We start from the raw sequence: 16,635 nt of genomic DNA, 5'->3' as shown, positions 1-16,635 counted from the left end.
CGCTGCATGGGTTCACCCCCAGACAAGTCATCCCCAGGAGGCGTGGGAGGAGAGGGAGGCACGGGTGGGACAGCAAACGTAGGCGCCAATCTGTTAGGAGACCTCCGCAGGCTCTCCTTAAAGGAAGGTCTCTCCCTGAGTCTGGTGTCAATCAAAATCAGGAAAGAAATAAGAGACTCGAGCTCCACTGGTAGGTCCTTAGCTGCAACCTCATCCTTCAAGGCATCCGAGAGACCATGAGAGAAAGCAGCGACCAGAGCCTCATTATTCCAGCCCACCTCTGCTGCCAGGGTACGAAACTCAATGGCGTATTCAGCTACGGATCGTGAACCCTGTCTGATGGTCATAAGGAGCTTCGCAGCAGAGGCAGCACGAGCCGGCACATCGAATACCTTCCGAAGAGAAGCAACAAAACCGGAAAACTCGGCAACCACCGGATTGTTGTTCTCCCATAAAGGGCTGGCCCAGGCCAAGGCCTTGTCCGAGAGCAGCGAGATCAAGAAGCCCACCTTTGATCTCTCAGTAGGAAAGGCATGTGGCAGCAACTCGAAATAAATGCCCACCTGGTTAAGGAAACCTCGGCACTGAGTTGGCTCTCCCCCAAAGCGCTGTGGAAGGGGGGCAGAACCGGTCATACCCCGAGACACCGTAGGCGCAGCAACAGGTGTCGGGGTAGACTCTGGCGCAACAACCGGGGCGGCAGTAGGAGCGGGCCCAGGAGCGACAACCGACCCATCGGCAACGGAAGCGAAATGAGCCGTGCGTTCAAGCAGGGTTTGCAACGCCACAGCGAACCGACCCAACAGGTGATCCTGCTGATCAAGTCTGGCAACCAGCGTAGGTAGCGAGGATGGCCCTGTACCGTCAGAATTCATGGCTTGGTCCTAATGTCATGGAACCATGAACCAGACGTACAACCGAGATGAGTGGAAATAAGAAGGCTTTATTGGAAATCAAGCCGTAGCAAAAGTCCAAACGGATGGCTAAACCGAAGCAGGGTCTTGCGTAGACAGAGGTCAGGAACCAGGAGGGTGGTCAGACGAAGCCAGGATCAGGAACCAACGGGGTAGTCAGACGAGGCCAGGATCAGGAACCAACGGGGTAGTCAGACGAAGCCAGGATCAGGAACCAACGGGGTAGTCAGACGAGGCCAGGATCAGGAACCAGAAGCAGCAGCAGTCTTAGAAGCATGTGAACACAGGAGGACCAAGCAAGGAACTGAAGCCACAGACCTTCTATATATATGAGCTAGGCATCCAGCTCCTCCCAGTGGGAAGGTGAAGCCGCAGGGTGGGAGGCTACAAGAAACCCAGAAACCAAGATGGCCGCCAGCACATGTCAAACGAAGGTAAGACCATGACAAGCTGCAAATACAGTGAAGGAGTTTAAGCATGCATGGGATAGGCAGAAGGCCACCCTTCATATTAGATAGGGCCAAGGGCTATTCAGTATGTTGGCCGTACTGTAAAGTGGGGTCTGGTAGAGGTCGTCCCCACTCCAGTAATGCCTGACACTAGGTTTTTTGACTTGCCCATGTGTAGCACGAGGCCCCAAAATATCCTCATCTTGGCTGCACTGACCGGAGTCCAGCTACTGGGCCTTGCCAAAAAGGAGCCCAGGTGTTGAGCAACAAACTGTTGGGCGTACAGGTTTGTTTGCTCCACAATTAGATTTACAAAGTGGTCACTGAAAAAAAGACTAAAGTAGTCATATTCAGTGAAGCCCACAGTGGAAATCTGGAGTCCTGGTTGGCCTACAAAATCAGGAATCACAAGCTCAAAATACTCTGGGGTATACAAGACAAGTTCACCGGCAGGGGGCTCCGGTAGACTTTATATGGTGGGCCGGAAAACTAGTACGAGCCCCAGAGCTGCTTGTACTAGTGTGGGCCACAGGGTCCCTAGCATGGCAGTCCCCTTGCTCCGCCTCGCGGGGTATCCGCCTCCTTGGGGGCTCATCATCATCGCTAGATGATGAGGAGGACGCGGATGACAAAAGGAAAGTGGGGTCATCCTCGTCCTCACTGGGGCTCTCAGACTCGGAGGCAAGCTGGGCGTATGCCTCCTCGGCCGAGAACATCCGGCGGGCCATAGGGGAGTGTGTGTGTAAATATAATAATTTACTAAAAAAAAGGGCAAAAAATGTGAAAATAAAATAATAATAATTTTAAACTCGCTGACCAGCTGTCCAAAGCTAATCAGCGGCGGGGTGTTTCGAACAGTGGCCGGACGCTGAGGGTTCATGCACACAACAGTATGGCTTTTTCAGTGTTTTGTGGTTCGTTTTCTATGGATTCATTGTTCAGTTTTTTGTTTCCTTTGTGTTTCCGTTCCCTTTTTCCGTATGCCATATACAGTATGCAGTATTTACATAGAAACAATTGGGCTGGGCATAACATTTTCAATAGATGGTTCAGCAAAAAACGGAATGGATACAGAAGACATACGGATGCATTTCCGTATGTGTTCCTTTTTTTTGCAGACCCATTGACTTGAATGGAGCCAAGCACCGTGATTTGCGGACAAGAATAGGACATGTTCTATCTTTTCACGGAACGGAAATACGGAAATACTGAAATGGAATGCACACTGAGACACTTCAGTTTTTTTTTTTTTGCTGAACCATTGAAATGGATGGTTCAGTATATGTACGGCATACTGAACTAAAAAAAATGGCCAGTATACTGAATGCAAAATACTGTTGTGTGCATGAGCCCTAAGAGTGCCGGCCACAGTCAACATACACAGAAAAAAATAATAATGCTTATGCCCCCAAAAACAGTTGTGGTGGGGAAGGGGGGGGGGACAAGCTGCAGCACCTCTGGGGGGGGGGGTCTAGGGTCAGACAGCTGTGCTATGGACCCCAGACAACCAATTTAGGGTGATGCAATCAAAAACTTTCACTAATTTTCCCTGATTATCCCTGTCTAACCTAACCTGTCCCTAACCTTTCCCTAAATACCTTGCAGGTGGTGCACAGATGGGTGTGCTTGGGCACCGATGGGGGTGCTGGCTGATGATCTCTGAAGGATCCGACGTGCAGCGCTCCTCTCTCCTCGGCTCCCGGACTGAAAAGGAGGAGGAGAGGAGCGCTGCTGTAATTTGAAATGCCCCCCCGCCCAGCCGACCAATGAGAGGCGATCCTGAGAGGTAATGTCACCATCACCTCTCAGGATCGCAGGATGGTGATTGGTGGTGTATTATCACACCACCGATCACCATCCTGTTCCGGGTTATCCAGCAAACCGCAAGTCTGAATTGATCTGCGGTTTGCTGCGATCGCCAACACAGGGGGGGTCACCAGTGGTGTATCTTGGTTTTGTGCTGCCCTAGGCGAGACTAAACTCGGGCACCCCCCTAATATAAATTTGACCCACCCCTTCCTTGTTAAAAAAACAATGTGCAGCTAGAGTTAGTACAGTATTAATCCCTCCCTAATTCTCCCCCCTCTAACCACCCAACGGGTCCGAACCCCCTTACCCCATAAAACAACTTGATAATTGTATGTATTGTAAGTAATTGATTTTTTGTGAATTACTGTAATTTAAGTACTTACAGTTTTTGAAGACAGCAGGCTCAGGGATCAGTGCATTGGTGGCCGGGGCCTGGCCTCAGTGTTCACGGTGACCGTGTGCAGGATCCGCTCTGCACTTGGAGGAGATAAAGCTCACCCTAGCGTTGCCGGCCCGTGACTCCACCTCCGTATGATGTCACGACGGCAACGTGAGAACGCAAAAGGCAGGGGAGGTCGGGAGAAAGTCAGGAGGGGGAGGAAGTACGTTTTTCAACTCCTTCACTATGTGGCGCCGGCAATGCCGCTTGCATAATGAAGGATCGGACAAGGGGCAAAAAATATATTTAGCATATTGTGTAACTATCACTAAGCAAACAAGGCATTTTGCCGCCCCCTTTTCAAGTGCCGCCCTAGGCAAATGCCTTGTTTGCCTTGTGATAGATACACTCCTGGGGGTCACAGGGCCCCCGGCGCATTGTCCCAGGGTGCCTGCTCAATGATTTCAGCAGGCACCCAGTTCTGATCACCGCCCGCCACGTGGCGGTGATCGGAAATACATAGGACGTACAGGTACGCCCTGTGTCCTTAAGTACCAGGACATCAGGGCGTACCTGTACGCTCTATGTCTGGAACAGGTAAAAGGGGTTGTGCCGCACATACATATTGATGACTTATCATCAGGCACCCACCGCCGATCAGCTGTTTGAAGAGGAGGTAGCGCTCCATGCAAGCACTATTTCCTGTTAATTATACTTCTCGTCATCTTGGAAGTTTCGGCGGTGCATTATGGCAACAAGCAATTATTGGAAAGGATGAAATCTGCTATAAAAATCTGCAGTATAAACTGACATGCTGCAGATTTAAAATCTGCACCAAAAGTCTGGTTAAGCTGTAGATTTTTTCTGAAACATATGAATGAGAAGTGCTAAAAAGTTTATTCACTTTGCCGGCACTATACAGTAATGCAGATTGGTGCCATGAAAATCTGCAACAGGAACCATGCAGTCACGTGTGAATACAGCTGTAAATCAGTCATTTTTATGTGGCTAAGGCCCAGTTCACACGAACATATGGCTTTTCTAGTTTTTTGGGGTCTGTTTTTCACTGATCCATTGTTCCGTTTTTGAGTTCCGTTGTGTTTCCTTTCCGTTTTTTCGTTCCGTTTTTCCATATGCCATATACAGTATACAGTAATTACATAGAAAAAATTGGGCTGGGCATAACATTTTCAATAGATGGTTCAGCAAAAAACAGAACGGATACGGAAGACATACGGATGCATTTCCGTATGTGTTCCGTTTTTTTTTCGGACCCATTGACTTGAATGGAGCCACGGAACATGATTTGCGGGCAATAATAGGACATATTCTATCTTTCAATGGAACGGAAAAACGGAAATATGGAAATGGAATGCTTATGGAACACATTCCGTTTTTAATGCAGAACTTTTGAAATGAATGGCTCCGTATACGGACCATATACGGAACACAAAAAAACGTGCACTTGCAAAAAAAAAAATGATCGTGTGAACTAGGCCTAAGAAGTCTAAGGGCTGTTTTACATGAGCGAGTTCATTGCGGGAATCACGCTCCGTGTGTGAATGTGATCCTCTGCTCTGGACTTACAGGAGCGCACGGCATTATCATGATTTATAATGCTGTGTGTCTCTGCTTGACCTTATTTCTACAGAATCATACTGACAGCTTGGCTTTGCACAGCTTGTCCTTTGATGTTCCAACTCAATGGAATTTCCATCTTGTTCTAATATAGCTATATCATGTTGTGAAGGGTTATATTATCTCTACAGCTCCTTTTCATATGCCCTATTAAGTCAATACACATGGTAGATACATCGTAGCGTCACTCCAGCAGACCCCCTCCATCTTATATTACATGAATTGAGAATAATTTAAATAAATGCCTGAAAATCCACACTTAAACCTACACTAGTGAGTCTAAAGGTGCACCAGATTTGACAACCAGAATCAATCACTGGGAAAAATTGCCACTATGCAGTAAATCTGCTCCGCTGGGTTCATTTGGATGTATTTGGTTACATTTACAAATTATGTGGTTTTAACAGCAATTCATCTGTTATTTGTGTGAATACCCGTAATGTTTTTTTAGGCTATAAGCGTATTTTATTTTATTCTTTCATTTTTAATGCATTGAGCTTTTCCTTACTTTTTAAGTGTATCTACAATGAAGTGTGCTTTAGTCATTGTCAAATGCTATCTTGTAGTGTGTACATTTGGATCTGGATACTGGCTCTGTGACCTTAATGTTTCATGTGCAGCCAGTGGCCTATTCCTGTTTGGCTTTTGGACAACAGACTATTCTATTGACTTTGAACACCATAAACTTTTCTAATATGTTCGAATATGTTTAATAGGTTCTGTTGGAAAAGGAAAAGGTGTGGGTGATGGCGCTGTCATACAGATGTTAAAAATCCAAACAAATGTATTTTCCATCCTTGTATGTTCCATTTTTTTTGCAGACCATATGCAGAACCATTAATTACAATGGGTCCGCAAAAAATAACTAAAAAATAAAAAATATGGAACTCAATGTGCATTCCATTTCCGTGTGTCCGTTCTGGAAAAAAATTGAACATGTCCTATTATTGTCCACATTACAGACAAAGATAGTGCTGTTCTATTATGGACGGGCTGTTTCTTTCCGCAAAATGTAAAATGCACATGGACGCCATCCTTTTTTTTTGCGGACCGCAAAATACATACGATCGCGTGCATGAGCCCTGAAACAGACTTTAATCATGGCATGTAAATTTTGTTGTGTTTTAAAGAATTAGAATAACATTGCTGCTTTCTTCCCTAAATAGCACCACATTGTGTGTGGTATTGCAGATACAACCCATGGACAAAAGTGGTGCTATTTTTGGAAGAAAACAACCATGTTTTTTCTAACCCTGGACAGCCCCTTTAATACAGGTTTCTGTAAGGAACATTACATGATATTGACAAAAAACACTCAGTAACGTCTTCGGGATATTTCATATCTCAGCTTCAAACACTGTAGATAGCTAGATAGATATATTTCCTTGTTCTCAGTTCAATTTCCATAATATATAGTGCTTTAGCTTGGGCAACATATCATATAGTAAAAGTCCTACTGAGATTTCTTATCAACGGGATGCTATTTTATTGATTTTTTTTTCTATGTTGTCTGTCACATTAGTGTAGTGTCGCATGTAACACTTTTGAAATCATATATATGAATAAGTGAGAGAAGTCCAGTGGAGTGTGTGATGAAAATTTTATTTTAGAGGGAAAGGTAGAAAAATAAATGCTAGAACACAAATGTTGTTGCATGCATTGATTGTATTCTCATATTGAAAAAAATAATTTCATATATATACTGATTTTATGGTAAAAATATATGTTAAGTAAAAAATTGTTCAAGGCAAATCATGCATAGCTGGCTGAAAAGAAAAAGGTGAATAGTAAGAGTCATAGTAGGTGACAACCTAGGGGGCCACCTTAAGTCAGGCAAGTGGGGCGCAGGTTAAAAAAATATATATATACATATATTCAATGTTGTGGGTGTCTCTGCAGCGCCCGAGGCTGCTTCCCACAGGACTGCTCACGTACTTTACTAATGAAGCAGGTGAGCCAGCAGGACACTAGAGTAAGAACTCAGACATAGAGAGGATGCAGAATATTAGTTCCACCTACTTGCAAGAATGGAGGCAGAGTTAGAGTGTTGAAAGCACACAAGAACAACTGGAATTTGAGGGAGATATTTACTCATGACTGCAGCTACCAAGGGGTGAATGGAGCAGTTGTATGTGTAGCAGTCCATGAAACAGTCTGAATTTGATATAGTGGGAGCAGCACACAGGCATAGCAGACAACAGAAGAGCAGCTAGAGGTCTTTCTTAGAGAATGCATCATCTCATCTCACTTCCCACTCTTTACTCTGCTGCATTTGATACAGCAGACAGTCAGGACAAACATGATCCTTGTAGGTCCCCTAAAGTTACAGAACGGACAGCAAGATATGTTAGCTGTTCTTTGTTCACCATTATCCCCTTCTGCATGAGCGTTAGAGTCTGTTCTAAGATAGATATAGGAGGGGCGTGATTGTTCATGCTGCACTTGTCCCTACTGGCAAACTCTTCGAAGGGCTTCAGAACCCGATAGACATCTCAGTTGAGCTGCCACTACAAAATTGTTTATAGTATTCTGCTGTTCGTACAAATGCTCTAGCATGTGCAATGTTGAATTACGAGTTAGAATGTCGAACAGAGCTTGCGGAAGCTGAGCTTGGAGTAAGTCTGGCATGTTTTGCATCTGTGTCCTCCGTATTAGTGGCATCACTGGTTCCTGTGCTGACCACAATATAAGCAGATCTTGCCCAAAATAAAAGCTCTCCCATTCTTATTGTCTCCTTCTTAATCATTGTACAACATTTACATTTTCCATGTAACTTACTATGTAATGGTTGAGCAAGAATGTTATTGATTTATTTAATGATTTATTTATATTGTTCTTCAAAGTAGCCACTTTTTGCTTTGATTACTGCTTTGCACACTCTTGGCGTTCTCTTGATGAGCTTCAAGAGGTAGTCACCTGAAATGGTTTTCACTTCACTTCAGGTTTAATAAGTGGGATTTCTTGCCTTATAAATGGGGTTAGGACCATCAGTAGCGTTGTGGAGAAGTCAGGTGGATACACAGCTGATAGTCCTACTGAATAGACTGTTAGAATTTGTATTATGGCAAGAAAAAAGCAGCTAAGTAAAGAAAAACAAGTGGCCATCATTACTTTAAAAAATGAAGGTCAGTCAGTCTGAAAAATTGGGAAAATTTTGAAAGTGTCCCCAAGTGCAGTCGCAAAAACCATCAAGCGCTACAAAGAAACTGGCTCACATGCGGACCGCCCCAGAGTCACCTCTGCTGCGGAGGATAAGTTCATCCAAGTCACCAGCTTCAGAAATTGCAGGTTAACAGCAGCTCAGATTAGAGACCAGGTCAATGCCACACAGAGTTCTAGCAGCAGACACATCTCTAGAACAACTGTTAAGAGGAGACTGTGTGAATCAAGCCTTCATGATAGAATATCTGCTAGGAAACCACTGCTAAGGACAGGCAACAAGCAGAAGAGACGTGTTTGGGCTAAAGAACACAAGGAATAGACATTAGACTAGTGGAAGTCTGTGCTTTGGTCTGATGAGTCCAAATTTGAGATCTTTGGTTCCAACCACCGTGTCTTTGTGCGACGCAGAAAAGGTGAACGGATGGACTCTACATGCCTGGTTACCACCGTGAAGCATGGAGGACAAGGTGTGATGGTGTGGGGGTGCTTTGCTGGTGACACTGTTGGGGATTTATTCAAAATTGAAGGCATACTAAACCAGCATGGCTACCACAGCATCTTGCAGCGGCATGCCATTCCATCCGGTTTGCGTTTAGTTGGACCATCATTTATTTTTCAACCGGACAATGACCCCAAACACACCTCCAGGCTGTGTAAGGGCTATTTGACCATGAAGTAGACTGATGGGGTGCTTCGCCAGATGACCAGGCCTCCACAGTCACTGGACCTGAACCCAATCGAGATGGTTTGGGGTGAGCTGGACCGCAGAATGAAGGAAAAAGGGCCAACAAGTGCTAAGTATCTCTGGGAACTCCTTCAAGACTGTTGGAAGACCATTTCAGGTGACTACCTCTTGAAGCTCATCAAAAGAATGCCAACAGTGTGCAAAGCAGTAATCAAAGCAAAAGGTGGCTACTTTGAAGAACCTAGAATATGACATATTTTCAGTTGTTTCACACTTTTTTGTTATGTATATAATTCCACATGTGTTAATTCATAGTTTTGATGCCTTCAGTGTGAATCTACAATTTTCATAGTCATGAAAATAAAGATAACTCTTAGAATGAGAAGGTATGTCCAAACTTTTGGTCTGTATATAGTGCAGAACTTCTTTGTTAGGGGGGTACTATCTCTCCTTAGGGAGAGAGCGCCTTAATCAGCGTGAGGAGACTTATAGGTAGAGTTGAGTGGACACCTGGATGTTTGAGTTCGACGGGTTCTGCCTAACTTCGGAAAAAAATTTGAGTTCGGGACCCGAACTTGACCCGAACTTGAACCAGAAACCCATTGAAGTCAATGGAGACCCGAAATTTTGAGCACTAAAATGGCTGTAAAAATATCATGGAAAGGGCTAGAGGGCTGCAAATGTCATAAAAATGTGGTTAAGAGCATGGCAAGTGTTCTGCAAATAAATGTGGATAGGGAAATGAATTCAAATAACATAAAATACATTAAAAAAAAATATATATATTCTTGATCTAGGAGGACAAGGTCCATATGGAGTAGGAGGTTGAGGAGGCGGTGGATGTGGCGGTGTAGGTGGAGAAGGAGGAGGTAACCTATGCTGCTATTTGGTTTAAAATGTATTTATATTTTTTTAAATTAGGGTACACCCCAAAACATTGGGAAATATAACCCTCCAGTCGTGCTAAACACACATTCAGACAATACATCGGCTGTAGGGCAGGCCAGCACCTCCGAGGCGTAAAGGGGAAGCTCAGGCCATGTGCCCAATTTGGAGACCCAGAAGTTGCAGGGGCTGACCCCTGTCAGTTAGTTCGTGTAGTAGGCATGTGCATACTTACTGCCCCACAATGTCGCACATTCCCGTGATGTTCACGATCCAATTTGATATCTGCTCTATCAACTTTCGATGTTCTGTTATGCGCCTACCATGGTGATCACGGGTGGCAGGGAATCAGGGTTCCATGCCGGAGAGGGAGCGTGAGAAAAAGAGACCAAATTTAAGAGAGATAAATTTAATTGAAAAAATTGGGATCAAGCAGAAATGTGGGAAAAGCTATTTAGGCGCAAATGTGGGACAAATTACAGAAGCCCAAACGTGGGCTAAAAGAGTCAAGCAGAAATGTGGGAAAAGATATTGAGGCGCAAATGTTGGCCAAAAGAGTATAGCGGGAATGTGGGACAAAGTATTGAAGCTTAAATGTGGTACAACTTGTTTAAGTTTAAGCATTGAATCAAAGGAGGTGGAGCGCATCAATTAAATAAGTGTTTCAGAAATTTTATTCCCTGTCACCTATGCAGAGCAGGGGTTTATTCACATCTAAAATTGTATAATGTCAACCCAAGAATGTTTCCGAAAAATTGCAGAAAATAAATAACCTGTCTACTTGGTAGAGCAGGGGTCTATGACAGAAAACAATTGTTTATTGTCAACCGAAAATAAAAAATAAAAATGATTGAAATTTATTAAGCTGTCAACTAGGTAGAGCAGGGGTATATTACACCCCAAAATTGGTTAATTTGACCATAAAATGTAACTCACAAATGTTTTATTGTTTTTTTTACCAGTCTACTAGGTTTAGCAGTGGTACTTCACATCTAAAAATGTGGAATTTCAACCGAAAATGTAACTGACAATTCATTTATTTTTTTGTTAACCAACCTACTAGGTATAGCAGTGGTACTATACACCCAAAAATTGGTGAATTTCACCCAAAAATGTAAATGATAATTACTATTATATTTTTTTAACCGGCCAACTAGGTATAGCAGTAGTACAATACACCCAAAAATCGGTTCATTTCACCTGAAAATGTAAATGACAATTTTATTTTTATTTTATTTTTTAACCGGCCTACTAGGTATAGCAGTGGTACTATACACCCAAAAATGTGTGAATTTCACCCGAAAATGTAAATGACAAAGTATTGAAATGATATAAAATAAAACACATACGCGAAAAAAAAAAAAAAAAATTATTTATGAGGTGGAGTTCCATATGTAGTAGGAGTTTAAAGGAGGTGGTGGACATAGCGAAGTAGGTGAAAGGGGCGGTGGAGGAGTACGAGATAGCCAACACAGGTATTTTGGTTTGATTTAATCTTTTTTTAATTATGGTACACTCCAAAAGAGTGTGAAATATACAAAATGCAAACATGAGCAATTGCGCTGCAGTATAACAATGGCTGGTTAATGCCGGTATACATGTCTATTCTGGACAAGGTACGGACAAGTTTTGAGGGATCCATGCCTGGTTCATTTTAATGAACGTTTGCTTGTCCACATTGGCTGTGGACAGGCGGCTGCGCTTGTCTGTGATGATGCCACCTGCCGTGCTAAACTCACGTTCAGATAATACACTGGCTGCAGGGCAAGCCAGTAACTCCAAGGTGTAAACGGCAAGCTCAGGCCATGTGCCCAATTTGGGGACCCAGAAGTTAAAGGGGGCAGACTCATCATTCAGTACGTGTAGGCGTGTGCACGCTTACTGCTCCACCATGTTGGTGAAATGCTGCCTCCTGCTAAAACATTCCATATCAGCTGGTGGTGTTGGTTGTTGTGGCATGCTGACAAAGCTTTTCCACATTTCAGCCATGTTAACCCTGCTATCTGAGGTGCTGGCGATGCCCCAGCTGTGTTGGCAACATCTTCCTTGTCCTCTGCCTTCGCCTTGTGCTTCCACTTTTCCCCCGCTGTCAGGTGGGAATGCCACCAGCAGCGCGTCTACCAGCGCGCTTTTGTACTCGCGCATCTTACGATCACGCTCCAGTGATGAAATCAAGGATGGTACGCTGTCCTTGTAACGGGGATCCAGAAGCGTGGCCACCAAGTAATGAGCACAAGTTAGAATGTGGGCAACTCAGCGGTCGTTGCGGAGAGACTGCAGCATGTAATCGCTCATGTGCTTTTTGCTGCCCAGAGGCAACGAAAAGCTGTCCTCTGTGGGAGAAGTATAGTCTGTGTCCTCTGTATCCCCCCATCCACTCACCAGTGATGTCCATGAGCTGGTCTGGGTGCCACCCTGCTGTGAACATGGTTCCTCCTCCTCATCCTCCACCTCCTCATCCTCCAGAACCGTGCCCTGGCTGGACAATTGTGTACCTTGGGTTTGTGGGTACAGGAACCCACCCTCGGAGCCACTTGGGAATAACTGGCCGGAAACCCTACAAAATGATCCCTCTTCTTCCTCCTCCTCCTGTGCAACATCCTCTTCCATCATTGCCAGGAGCATTTTTTCAAGGAGGCATAGAAGTGGGATAGTAATGCTGAGAATGGCGTTATCGGCACTGGCCATGTTGGTGGAGTACTCAAACACAGGTCTCGCATGGAGACCCAGTCATTGGTGGTGAAGTGGTGCTGTTCCGCCAAGCGACGCACCCGTGCATGCTGCAGCTAAAACTACACTATCGTCTGCTGCTGCTAGCACAGTATGGCCAGCATGTGCAAGGTGGAGTTCCACCTTGTGGGCACTTTGCATATGAGACAGTGAGCGGAAAGGCCGAAGTTACGCTGCGGCGCTGACAGGCGAACAGCAGCAGGGTGAGAATGACGAAAGCGCGCCCAGACTGCCTGCACTTTATGCAGCAGCTCTGACATATCGGAATAAGTTTTAAGGAATCTCTGCACCACCAAATTCACACATGCGCCAGGCAAGGGATGTGTGTAAAACTGGCTAGTCTAAGAGCTTCTGCGAGATTTCGCACATTATCGCACTCCACCAGGCAGGGCTTGAGGCTGACTGGCACACACCACTCATCGGTCAGTTGTTCAAGGCCCATCCACATCTCCTGCGCGGTGTGGGGTTTGTCCCCCAAACAGATACGTTTAAAACTGCCTGCTGTCATTTACCCCTGGCTGTGCTGAATTTGGTGGTGAAGGTGTTACACTGACCGGATGAGGAGCCGGTAGAGGATGAGGAAGCAGAGTAGGAGGAGGAAGCAACAGGAGGCAAACTGAAGTGCCCTGCAATCCTTGGTGGTGGAAGGACATGCGGCAAACTGCTATCTGCTTCAGGCCCAGCCGCCACTGCATTTACCCAGTGTGCTTTTATGGAAATATAATGGCCCTGACCGTGCTTACTGGTCCACGTATTCGTAGTCAGGTGCACCTTGCCACAGATGGCGCTGCGCAGTGCACACCTGATTTTGTCCCCAACTTGGTTGTGCAGGGAAGGGATAGCTCGCCTTGAAAAGTAGTGGCGGCTGAGCATGACGTACTGTGGGACAGCCACCACCATAAGGCCTTTAAAACTATCTGTCTCCACCAGACGGAATGACAGCATTTCAAAGGCCAGTAATTTAGAAATGCTGGCATTCAGGGCTAGGGATCGCAGGTGGGTAGGGGAAGTACTTCCTCTTCCTCTCCAGCATTTGGGAGATGGAGATCTAAAAACTTCCGTGTGACATTGTGGAAATGCTTGGTGACCCAGGTGTTGGTGTTGCTGGCAGATCCTCTGTTTGAAGGGTGGCAGGTGGCACTGTCACTCCAGAGGTGGATCAAGAGGCTGAGACTGCAGCAGAAGAGGAAGCAGGAGGAGCCAGAGACCTTGTTGTGGTGGGCAGTAGGAGGCGTACTGTCTAGAGGACGGCCACTCCGCTTTTGCACACTGCTCCCTCTTCTGCTGTGCTGTTGGCTCTGTGCGACCACCGCGTCTTCCTCCGAACTACATAGGTCACTCGCATGACCTTGATTTCATGTGGGGTCGAGGACCTCATCGTCCTCCACATCATCTTTCACCCAGTCTTCACCCCTGCCTTCCTTGTCGGTCTGCACACTTTCGAAATCCCCAGCAGTTGGCACCTGTGTTTTGTCATCAGCCGAGACGTGCTGCGATGGTCCTCCTATGTACTAATCTCAAAAGATAAGTGGTTGGGCATCGGTGCACTCAATCTCCTCCACTTCTTGGGCAGGGCTAGGTGGATGGCCCTGGGAAACCCTGCTAACAGAGTCATCAAAAAGCAGAAGAGACTGCTGCATAACATGGGGCTCAGACTATTTGGTGATTTGCAAGGGAGTGAGGTGAAAGACTGATGGACATCGGCTGCAGGTGCCAACTGTGGTCTTTCAGCAGGAGACTGGGTGGGAGACAATGTGAAGGAACTGGATCCACTGTCAGCAACCGTGGATTAGGCCCGACCAAATACTGCTGCAGGTTCTGTCGCCTACTCGCACCTGAGAAAGGGGTTTCACTTGTGCATGTAGCTGGCACAGATCGACCACGTCCTCTCCCTGCAACAGGAGCTCCACCAGCAGCACCACGACCTAGGCCACATCCCTTAATTGACGCGCTCCTCATATTTTTTGAATTTAGGATCATGCCCTAAATGGGTGTTTAATAATAGTAGAATAGAACAAAAGTATGTAAAGGGTTTATCTCACACGGTCTGAACCAGACTAGGCCTCAATTAGAGGATTTCTTTGCCCAAAATGGCTGTATTTAATTTGCCTAAATCAAACCCCTGTATGTAAAGGGTGTATCTCACACGGCTTGACCCACTGTAGGCCTGAATTAAAGATTTATTTGCCCAAAATGGCTGTATTTCAAATGGCTGTATGTATTTCAAATGCCTAAATCAAACCCCTGTGTGTAGAGGGTGTATCTCACAGGGCTTGAACCAGTGAAGGCCTAAATTAAATATTTATTTGCACAAAATGGATGTATTTCAAATGGCTGTATTTCAAATGCCTGAATCAAACCCCTGTATGTAGAGGGTGTATATAACAGGGCCTGAACCAGTGTAGGCCTGAATTAAATATTTATTTGTCCAAAATGTCTGTATTTTAAATGCCTGAATGAAAGCCTTGTTCGTAGAGGGTGTATCTCACATGGTCTGTACCAGTGTAAACCTAATTTAAATGTCTTTGCCCCAAATGGCTGTATTTCAAATGCCTGAATCAAACCCCTGTATGCAGAGGATGTATCTCACAGGGCCTGAACCAGTTTAGGCCTGAATTAAATATTTCTTTGCCCAATAAGGTTGTATTTCAAATGGCTGTATTTCAAATGCCTGATTCAATCCCCTGTATGTAGAGGGTGTATCTAACAGGGCCTGAACCAGTGTAGGCCTAAATTAAATATTTATTTACCAAAAATGCCTGGATTTTAAATGCCTGAATCAAACCCCTGTATGTAGAGGGTGTATCTCACATGATCTTAACCACTGTAGGCCTGAATTAAACATTTCTTTGCACAACATGCCTGTATTTCAAATGGCTGTATTTCAAATGCCTGAATCAAACCCCTGTATGTGAAGGGTGTTTCTCACAGGGCCTGAACCAGTGTAGGCCTAAATTAAATATGTATTTGCCCAAAATGGCTGTATTTCAAATGCCTAAATCAAACCCCTGTATGTAGAGGGTGTATCTCACACGGTCTAAACCAGTGTAGGCCAGAATTCAATATTTATTTTGCCCAAAATGGCTGTATTTCAAATGGCTGTATTTCCAAAGCCTGAATCAAATCCCTGTATGTAGAGGATGTATCTCACACGGTCTGAACCAGTGTAGGCCTGAATTCAATATTGGTGCACAAAATGGCGTTATTTAACATCTCTGAATGTAACCCAAATGTATTAAGGGTGTATCTCACAATGACATCTGCATCAAAGGCTGCCAACTAAATTTTTTGTGCCCAAACGAGTGTTTGTTTAACAACTGAATTTGACAGCAGTATATAAGCCTGCAATTTCACACGTGATGATCCTGTAATGCCTGAAAATAGTGTTTTTTTGTCAAAAAAGTGTTTTTTTTAAACCCCAGATAATGATAGGTGTATTTCTAGCTTAAATTGCACACTGACCTATCCAGATGTCGTAGATTGACAAAAAAGTGTTTTTTTGATAACAGAATATGAAAGCTGCAAAGCAAAGGGGGGTCAGTCAGCACATCCCAAAGCGCAGGGGCACATTGCTTTGGCTGAGAACAAGACTGTAAAACAAAACATACAATGCAACAGCTCTCTGCAAACCAAATAAAGTACAAAATCGCATCATAATTTCAATTGCTATACTAATAAGTTAGAGATGCTTGGCAAACCATTTTGTACAAAATTATTTGAGCCCGTCTGCCACACGTCAAGGCGATCTCTAGTTAGACGGGTTCCTAACATTAAATTCTATCCGTTATGTGCCACGAAAGCTACCATATAATTCAGCGAGTGTAGGTTCCAACATGCATGCCGGGCCCACTCCACACCACTCCTGGTGCCAAATGGCCACCAAAGACTGCAATGAGAGTCCACAAACTATCTCTCTCCTGGTGCTAAATGGCTTCCAGTGAGTGAGGGGGAGCAGGCCAAGCTATATACTCACACTAACTAAAA

This window comes from Bufo gargarizans, chromosome 2 (genome assembly GCF_014858855.1).
Source record: "Bufo gargarizans isolate SCDJY-AF-19 chromosome 2, ASM1485885v1, whole genome shotgun sequence".
Taxonomy (NCBI): Eukaryota; Metazoa; Chordata; class Amphibia; order Anura; family Bufonidae; genus Bufo; species Bufo gargarizans.
Note: the sequence above shows the minus strand (reverse complement) of the source record.